The sequence below is a fragment of the Stegodyphus dumicola genome, chromosome 1 (assembly GCF_044657685.1).
Source record: "Stegodyphus dumicola isolate Sdum_Otavi_A_Nest chromosome 1, ASM4465768v1".
Taxonomy (NCBI): Eukaryota; Metazoa; Arthropoda; class Arachnida; order Araneae; family Eresidae; genus Stegodyphus; species Stegodyphus dumicola.
Genome location: NC_140768.1, coordinates 130,979,368 through 130,990,224, shown reverse-complemented (window position 1 = coordinate 130,990,224; position 10,857 = coordinate 130,979,368). Strand labels below are relative to the sequence as shown.

The following is a 10,857-nucleotide window of genomic DNA, read 5'->3' as shown; positions in this document are numbered from 1 at the left end:
AATAAATATCTTTTTTGTATTTGCTTTTCTTCACAGTGTTGCTATTTTAATGGCCAACAGTGTACTACTGAAGTGTTTCTAACTGAAACATGTTTCGTTGAAAACTGCGTCTCGCCTAGCTAGCGAGATAATTTTATACTTAAACGAAAATGTTTCGTTTGAAGCACTGTTTCTCGTTTGATTTCTCCAAAGAACCGGCTTTCGCATAAGTCAACTGATCAAACAAAGATTATATATTCGACGTTGTATGCATAGACGTTCTTTCTGCACCTTCCCACGCATTGACTGTATTCTCAAATTGCACATTAATTCTTCTAACACTACATTTCCTGAATGTTTACGCCAGCCCAGAAATTTTACGAGTCATTCATTTTAAGTAATATAGTCTGCTTCTTATTTGATCTATTCTTTTTCTTCCAGTCTTTTTTAAATTGCTAATTCTTCATCGATTTAATACATAGCACTGTTGATTTATGTTATAGTGAATGAACTTCATTGCGTTTTTCTGTGATTACATTTCGCTTATTTTGTGACATTGCATCCCCTTTTTTTTACCAGAAACAATGAACTGTTTGTGTTTTCTGAAATATTAAGCTAGATAATTCATTGCTATGCAGCAACTTGATCAATATGGTTCAGAAGAACCGACTCACTTGTGCCAAGATTCGAACTTCAAATAAGCTACTTTTTTACTGTTATGCTTAAGTACATTAAGGACACTTGAAATCTGTCAGTCCAAAAGTGCTCTGATGTGGATGATAGAAAGCAAACAAAAGGTGTAAACCACAGGAATCTGTCTTTTCGGGTTTTATGTATCGAATCTAAGAAATAATTACCTATACTGCTGCAACATAAACACCACAAGTAACAGGTATAAAGTTGCACTATTATGAATATTCAAGATCTTTCCGCATGTAAAGACTCAGAATAAGTTAACACCACACTTATTGATATGTATAATGTATAATATAAGCAAATGATAATCTCCTTTTCATCGAGTTAGAATGTCATACAATAAACAGTCCATGTTTAAAAGCATCTAGCTAATTTCCTGGTCTTAATCCCATATCAAGTAGAGTTATACCTGACTTACGCAACTTGAAGTTACATGTTTTTTTAAACTCCAATATATGCATACCACCAATGATTGCATAAGAACTCTGATGGACATGTGGTATAAGCAATGTACTAACTTACATTTCACAAAAATTTAGACCAGATTTTATGACAGCAATGTAACTAAGAATGCTTTAGATGTATGGAAAAAATTGAATGTTGTAAATGGCAAAATTATTTTGTTTCCCAGTTGCTTAATGATTTCACTCCTATATATATATACATATGCCAGTATTGGGCTCAAACACTACTCCTGCATGAGTAATGTCTACATGAGAGTGGAGTAGGTCAAATACTACTCCTGCATGTATATTTAGTTTATTAAATGAAAACTTTAGTTATTTTCCCTTTTTTTTTAAGTGTATTATGTAAATATAAATAAATATATATATATTCAGAAACAGGTTTGAAACATATTCACATAGATATTAGATTTTTTTTATATGTACATATACAGTATTCTTTATTAGTTCAAAACTGAACTTCACAATATCATCTTCTAAGACACAGGTTCCAAAACTTTTCCATGTCTAGCAGTTCTAAAAAATTATATTCTTGCAGCCCCTAACAAAGTTTCTAAAGAGGGTGAGGAAAAAGAAAACAGTTATGTAATCAAATTTTAATAATAAACTAAAAAAAATATTACAAAATTTAATATTTGCATAAATTTTTCAAAACAATAATTAATAACTATTTCTATTCCTCTGTATTGGATATTTTTTTTCAAATTGTGGCACTTTATTGTTAATAGCAATTTGCATATCTGCTTGAGCATCCAAGCGATTTCTGAATTTTGTTTTGATTGACAAAAGAGCATACTTCACAAAGAATTCCTTCACATGCAGAAAGGCATCTTTTTCTTTTGTGATTGTTTTCATGTCTTCACAGAACAAGACATCTTCCATTATAGCAACACTATGCTGTAGCACCCAGACAGGATAGTACTTAATGACGCTGCCTACCATACCAAAAGGTTCGAGTTCAAATCCCAAAGAAGGCATGGATGTTGTAATGTAAGTGTGTAATGGTTGTTTAGCAAGGAGCATTAAAAGCAGAAGGTGAGGCGAAATCCTTGAGAGGTTGGTGGTAGGAGACTTTCTGACCACATTCAGAGCATTCTTCTTCAAAATTCCATTTTGGTGGAAGCTTAGTACTTAGCAAGGCCCAGCAATACCTACCCACTTAGATATACAGGTGCTGGTTTTCCTTCAATCTGTCAGGTACTAAAACAAGCTTATTTTTGTTGCCCATCAGTTATTATGAAGGGACAAACAAACATAAGTTTGATTTAGGTAATTCTGATTATAGATGCTAAAATATACATTATGAACATAAACTCTTTAGAACAAAACAATTTCAATAAATATCTATTTGATTTGAATATATTCAAACATCATATATACTAATATTTTCAGATTTTTTTACCATACAATGTTTACAAGAGAAGGATTCGGGAGACAATTACAAATTATTATTATTTTACAAATCTCTGAAAGCTTTTTATCAGTTTCAAAATTATTTGAATGAAACTATTTTGAATTTACTTAAAAAGTCATATTTTCATCCTTTAACTGAGATGCTCACACGTATGTATTCTGACTCAACACAAATTCAAACATTAAAATAAAAATAACACCAGAAACATATATTATAAAATTTAATTCAATCTAATACATTATTACTAGATGTAAATTAAAGAGTATAAAATTCTAAAATACATATGCAAAATCTGATGTGCACATCACATTACTTATTAAATTATACAAAAACTGCAGATTTTGAAATTTAAAACACTGCTCAGTCTTTGTCACATGGGAGTCAAACTTCTCATAATTTCATTTTTTATAATGAGTATAAAAATGTCCCAGATATTTTTGCAGACATAAGGAAGCTGGAGATCGCATTAAAATAGATTTCGTTATTTGTCAAAATAATTTAAAAAAAAAGTTTTACATTGATAAAACACAACTATTTTCATCATTTAAAGCATTTCAATGATAATTGGGAGTATAGACTAGGGCCAATGATTGTGAAAATTAAGGCTAGGTAAAGGTGTGTGTGTGTATATATACACATTTGGTTCTGGCAATTACAATAAAAAGAGAGATGCACAACTATAGCAGTCCCATATACAATAAACATTCTATGGATAATCTTTTTTAGTTATGTGAGATAAATACATATGTATGTACAGAAATCATTGAAAAAATTCCTTTTGGAAAAGAAGTCGTTTATTCTGTGCATATATACAGATGTTATGCAAAATTATGCATGACTTTATGATAACTCTTATGACAATGCATAAATCGGCAGAGATTTTTAAATAAAACTATTAATTTTTTGGGAATCTGACACAGGAGCCCCCCCCCAAAAAAAAAATTTTTTTTAGACAGCAATGTTCAAAAGTAGAGTTTTATTTAAATTTTCTGTTAAAGGTTGTTCTCAAATTTTGTATTTTCTTAATACAATATTTTGATTTACGGTATAAAATGGGTTTATAACCAGAACATTTTAAAGTTCTTAGTCATTCTCAGTTTTACTTGGGACAACAAATTAACAAATGATATAAAAAAAAAATGTTATTGTAACTTTTTTAAGTTTATTTTTTAACAGTTTTAAGATATTAATATATATTTATTTGGTTTAATAAAAATATACAGTTTAATTTAAATATTACAAAAGCCTGATGAACAAAACTGAATTAAGAGTATTAATGAACTATTAAAGCAACATATTAATAACATATTTAATTTTATAGCATACTTCATTTAAAATCTTTCCTAAAGCAGTTTTGAATAATGAGAATAAATATGGCACTAGTTTCAATTCACTAAGCATCATCAATTTAAAATTTTTTTTCTCTCACAGTTTTCCTCAAAGCAGCTCTTTTACATAATAGGAATAATTATGCCTACGAACCTATTGGCCTTTCTATACATCTCAACTTTTAATTTTTCTATTTTAAAAGGGTCAACTTTGTGGTAAACTTCCAATTCGTATTCACGACGCGAACGACCTAATATTAATAATACAACTACGAACAAAGACAGATTGAACAAAAGCTTGGCTACTTTTGAACAATGCACTTGGCTCTAAAATTTATTCTGGTAACCTTACATTGCATCAGCGATTTCGAAAGGCATCATGGGAAAAAGTACACATTTTTCGGTAAACTTCCGGTATCAGGGACTCAGTTATCTGTAAAATTCATTCTGATGTATAAACGTCAAGGAGAAAAATATGCAAATGTAAACGAAAATGATTTCATGTTAGCAATAATGACAGAATTAAAAAATAAAAAAAAAAAAATGTTGATAGAATTTGGTAATGATGGAATCTGTATTGATTCTACACATGGAATTTCTGCTTATGGATTTGAACTTGTAACATTGCTTGTCGTTGATATGTATGAAGAGGGTATACCAGTTGCTTTCTTAATATCATCAACAGTATCAGAAAAAATTTTGGTAAACTTTTTTAACTGCATCAAAAAGATCAGTGATATCAAGCCAAAGGTTTTCATGAGCGATAATGCTCCCATGTTCTATAATGCATGGGAGCATACATTTGGTTCTTGCCAAAAATTATTATGTGCTTGGCATGTGGACAGAGCATGGTAAGGTCATTTGAATTCTGTGCTAAAACATAAAAGACAAGCAGTGTATAAAACTTTAAAAACTTTAATGTATGAATTAGATGAAGAAATGTTCAACAAAATGTTAGAAACATTTTCTGAGCAACTATGTGAAGATGAAGACACGAGAGAATTCCATAAATATTTTATGACATACTATTTTGAAAGAGCCAAAATGTGAGCATACTGTTTCAGAAAAGGGGCTAAAATCAACACCAATATGTATGTTGAAACATTTCATCGGAAATTAAAATATATTTATTTAGATGGGAAGAAAACCAAACGGGTTGATAAATGTATCATCGAGTTAATTAATCTTGTCAGTGATCAAAAATTTGACACTTACATAAAATATCAGAAAGGAAAAATAACGAAGAAGACAACAAAAACATTTCAACGTCATAAAGCTGCTGAGCTTTTAAATACTAACTGTGTAAAAAAAGATGATGTATGGGAAGTTTCATCAGAACTGGGAGAAAATTTTAATAAAATTATCAGAGATCATGTTTGTAATGATTTATGCCTCATAACTTGTAGACTTTGTTCATGCAGTTTAAAAGCTTATAAATGTACATGCCATTATTATTCTATTTTAAATAATATGTGTAAACATATACATTCTGTAATCATGTCTGAAAAAAAGACAGAATCTTATATAGGCCCATTAAACAGAATACCTACTAGGAATAATTATGAATCTTTAACAGTAAGTAAAACATGCATTAGTGAACTTATTCAATCTTCATTTTCAATTTCTGAAAAATTAAACTGTATTGAAAATTTTGACATTAATCTTGCTACACAAATAAAAAAGCATTTAAATGCAATTAATTAATTATTAGAAGTTCCTTTGTTAGATAAAGCACATGCTTCAATTTCAAAAGAACCAACAAATAAAAAAAATTGTTCCCCCAAAGAGATTTTATTCAGTTAAAAAACGAAAAGTGTGTAAAAAAGTACAGTTTGGAAATCCTTTAACAGCAGAAAAAAATAATACCAAACCTATTTTATTAAATCAATTAATTGTTAATTCAGATCCCAGCTATGATCATTTGTATTGCAGTGAATTGAATGCCAAAAGTTTAAAAGAAAAGTCCTTAAATAATGTTTAAGAAAATTATGCTATTTAAGTATTTTTAAAATTTGTGTATTTATAACAAATTATTTGATTTTTATGTAACTAATCTGGATGTCTTATTTTAATTTAATAATGTATCTTATTATAAATTTAACAAAATTGTTATAACTGTTCTACTGTATATCTAAGCTATGCATTTATCCTATACTTAATCTACACATATATTAAATCTATTTATAAAGTCATGTTTTATAATAACTATTCTACTGTAAATGTGAATTACACATTTATCATATACGTAATCATTGCCCAGTTAGGTGATAGGATTGTTGATGTTTCTTTAAATAATGAGTCCAGATAAGCAGGATGGTATGAACAATTTATTAGGAGAATAGGCACAATACTATTACACACAGAACAAAAATGGCTGAAAACAAATCAAGGATCACTTCTCAGATTCCTAAATCACTCTCTCAGGATAAACACTAACTTGTAATTCAGCTAACTGCAAAGTCTGGCACCTGATTCACAAGCAAACTCTCTTGTTCTCAGACCCATATTTATACTCTGCAGGATGCGTTATGCAAGATAAATGCAAAGTTCGTTATGACACGAAAACCTATTTTCGAAGCCCTGTGACCAATTCATCCAGAAGTTTCTAGAGCCATGCTGCAACAGGCATCTCAAGATAGATAACGTAAAATGCTTATCTTTACTGTCATTAACTATATCACGTGACAGTCCTGAAACGTTTTTGGCTCTATTTCTAGTTCTCCTCCAACTGCGTATCTCGTCAATTGTTAGCAGTTTGTTTAAATCAAAGAGCTTGCACTTCGCTTTCTTTCTTTTTGCTTTTATTACTGAGATGGATATTTAAACATATCCATATTATATAGATATTTAAACATAATGCAAATCTTGCAGTGTGTCTTTCTATGTGATGAGATATTTAAAAGCACATAAACGTATGCACAAAGATACCGTCGCTAAAGTTACGCCATATTCGTCATCAATTTTAAGCAAACACAGAATATGCATTCATAATGTAAAGTGAAAAAATATTAAATTCAGTGAAGTAGGATGTCTAGAACTGTTTCTCACCACAGGAGATTTAAGATCTCACTTTTAAGTGAGTTTTAAGTCACTTTAAGATTTAAGATTAAAGACTCGCCATAATTATAATAACATGATAAAATGTCTGAAACTTGGAGTTCCATAAAAAGCAAGGTTTGTAATGATCTTTTCCTTATTTTGTTCTTTAGTTCAATTATAAATAAGCAAAATATATTACGTGACTTCTGTATATAGCTCTTAAACTTTTTATATTCAAATTAAATAGCTTAATGAATACGGTGTTATTCATTAAAGCTATTTCAGCACACACATTTATTTGAAAAAACACCATATATATGGTATTATTAATTTAAGCTGTTTCAGCACACAAATATACATTTATTTGAAAAAATTAGTATACATTAATTACTATAAAACTTATAATTTCAGAACACTATAGTTTTAACAACCAAGATTATTTTTCTGTGTGGGTGCAATTTGTATATTTTTATTCTAATGTCTTATAAAAATTTAACAAAAAATGCAACTTATTTTTTTTATCTACTGCCATGTATAATTTGTTGTACTACTTGTTCCTTAATATGGAAAAGTTGTTATAAAAGTGCACAGTATGGCTCATAATTTGATTTCAATGTCTCACTTTAACTTTTTTTTTTGTCTTTTGACCAGGAGAATTTATTATGAATTATTATTATTGTTTTACATATATTATTATTAGTTACTGATGAAGATCAATAATGGTTTTGGTTTGGTTTATTTAATTATGGCTATCTGCCTAAGGGAAGGGATGCCTTCGTGGATGACTTTCTAAGGGAAACTGGCTCGTATACATGTTACACATGGGAAAAACCATGAAAACGCCCATGCAGCCAGCACGTTCGCGGGATTCGAACCTCAGACCGAACTACCAGTGTTCAGTGTCTTAACCGCTCGGCCTCTGGTGGGCTATATGAAATAATGAAAATTTGCTATCTTTGCTTTATTTCCAGCATAAATGCAAGTGTTTATTTTAGGAAAATAAAGCTGAATAAAATTTGTATATTTTTGCTAATTTTTTGAAAGATAATTTTTAACTATTTCATTTGTATTATGGAGAATAACGAGGATGAAACAAGTAAAAACCTTCATCAGATAACAAATAAGCGAAGATGCCAAATTTGAATATTAAGCGATAAAAAATTTAGAGAGCACACTACTCATACTTATCTCAGATGTTAAAAATCTGTTGGTTTATATAAAAAATTGACTAATTCTTAATCTATAATAATAAAAGCAAGTGTAAGTCTGTCTGTCTGTCTGACCGAGCTCTCCAGCCAAATCTATCGCACGCAGGGACCTGGAATTTTTTATACGGAAGCACAAAGGGGCTGGCCACCAGACCTCGAAGCCCGATTTTCGATTTTTGAATTAGAAAAATTTTAAAAAAATTATTTATAATTAATTAATCACGGTTTTTTTGACTCACTGATATTATTATTTGTTTTCAAATAATAGGCTATAAAATGTCTTCGTATGACTTTAATTAGCCGAGATATTAATTAAAAACTACTTTTTTCCTACATTTTTCACTTACTTTGTTCGGTTTTTCCCTATTAAAGGAATTTGGCTACGCGCCAATTTATAATTTCACAAATATCTATGGAACAGCAGTTAGTTGAATTTCAGGACACATATCCCCTGATCCAAAAATTCATCGGAATCTATCGATATCATTCTGATCTTCTTACGACTTTAATCAGCTGAAATATTAATTAAAAACTCTAAAAACATAATTTGAATGCAACTGAATAGTGACATTAGGGATTTTTTCTTAGGTCTTCCTTTGTGGGTCCAATAAATTGGTGATAAAAATTATCACTTCTGATCTAATTATCCAAATTTCTCGAAATTTAGAAATTTGTGTCGCTCTCTGAATGATAGGAACACAACGTTGGTGTAACTTTTTTTGTCGCTTAATTATTTCCAGTTTAATCACAGATGAAACAATAATCCGCTTGCTATTGTTAACTCTTTATTGACAGGCTGCCATTCGAAAGCGACGGAGAGGTGAGGGGAACTGGTATCCGGTCGACCGTTGGGTTGGCAAAAAGGTCAAAGTTCACGAATTTACACGTGGAAAATCATTTTAAAATCAGTAACTTCTAATTAATTTACCGACTTGAAACTATTATTAACATTTCGACTTTTGTGATATATTTAATGATTTGTTTCGTATTTTTTTAAAGAATTTTTACGCGGAGTTGAAACTTATTTAAGGATATCAACGCGAGCGAAGCCGCGGGTAAAGCTAGTATAGAATACTATAACAATGCAAGCACTGACATAGTTTTCATAACCCTACATTTTAAAAACATTATAATTTAAAGATATATAGGGGTGTTTGTGGGACCCCAAAAAATCCCCTGAAACTTTTACGGACTTACTAACCGACATTTTGGAGTTTCGAGAAGGGGGGGGGAGAGAAATGAAAAATTACAATTATGAAGTATTGAATGACCTAATTATAAAAGTTCAATGAATTACTTTTTTTGCAAAATTAATAACCATAAATTTTCAAACATATAAACTACTACATTTTATGTAAATATTTTTAACTACCTGAATTAATTCTTTTAAAAAAATTATCTAATTTCTGCTGCTTTTTTTTATTTTCTGATGTTTGTGGGCTTGTCTTTCTTTTGTGGTGAACTTCATAATTGCAGGAAGGTTGACTTTTATTTTCCTCATTTACAGTTGAAGAAATTTCCTCGAGAACTGCACATGCAGAGGTAGAAGCAGTTTGCTTTTCTGCTAATGTAGGTTTTTCAGAGACTTTTATAGGTGACTCATCTGAAATACATGTTTTTAAGTCCTCTTGATATGTTTTCCAACTTCTGTTCATATTCAGTAAGAGATCTTTGTGAATTGGATCAGTCATTGGATTTTTTGAGCCATATTTTTCACATGAGGTTTCTTTAGAAGCCATTAAATCATATTTAATAGTCTGCACTGCATCTAGGGAATCAATCTTAAGAGAGGTTCTGTAGTCAGTGACAAGTGTATCCATTAAGTTGAATGCACTTTCCACTAATGGGCCATGGAAGCAGCTAAGCCAGGCTTTGAACAATTTAGCCAATGTAGGATACTTATAATCATTTGTGAAATCATCTTTTAAATTAAAAACTTTAGACCAATATTTATCAATTGTATACTTGACTTGATTTCCACTTTCATCAGATGTGTAGAGCATTTCTTTGGTGATATCAATATCACTCTTTACCTTATTTCGGCTTCTACTTTTGACTTTTCGTTATCACTAAAAATATGGGACATAAAAGATGATAATTTTTCAAAAGCTAATATTGTACTGGTTTTACCTCTTAGCTCTGGGTCTAATGCTGTAAAACTAATTAGATATGAATTTTTAAGGGGTAATTTCTGTTTCATATGCTGTGCTGTATTAGTATACGCTTTCATCAGAGAAATTTGGAATTCTTTTGCTATTGGATGATTTCTGAATAAACAAAATGAAAAATTTACACGTGCATCAATAAATGAAACGAAAATTTTACACAACGGAGAAAAAAAAGTTGAGAAGCGATCAATGACAAATAGCTAATATGGCGAAAAATCCCCCTTCTCTACTTATTGGCGCTACGCCAGGAGAGATAAGACCTTTGAACTCAGAGTCATGTGATCGCACATCTGGTCAAACGAAGTCCTACTTGCCGAAAAGAATCCAGAAGAGAATGTCCGAGAACCGGGGTAATGAGTCATAACTCGCGATAAGGAAAGAACAAAAAAGAAGTTTTTCCCCCCTTTTCACGCATTATCACTGCCTTTGGAGAAAGAAAGGAAAAGTTTTCACCACACACACTGACCTTGCATTTTCTGCTTTCAAAGCAAACAAAATTACCCAGATCAAAATAAATAATTCGTTATTATTCCTACTTCCTTTTGAACGACGATCCCCGGA

General features: G+C 30.4%; 1 long non-coding RNA gene across 1 annotated transcript; it reads right to left on the bottom strand.

Annotated features, from left to right (window-relative positions):
• Window positions 1-1,532: 1,532 nt before the first annotated feature.
• On the bottom strand, window positions 1,533-4,218 carry LOC146999246 (uncharacterized). The gene is made up of 2 exons (XR_015042166.1): window positions 3,880-4,218; window positions 1,533-1,692 (listed from the first exon to the last, which is right to left on the bottom strand). It is a non-coding gene; the product is annotated as an uncharacterized LOC146999246 (long non-coding RNA).
• Window positions 4,219-10,857: the final 6,639 nt, after the last annotated feature.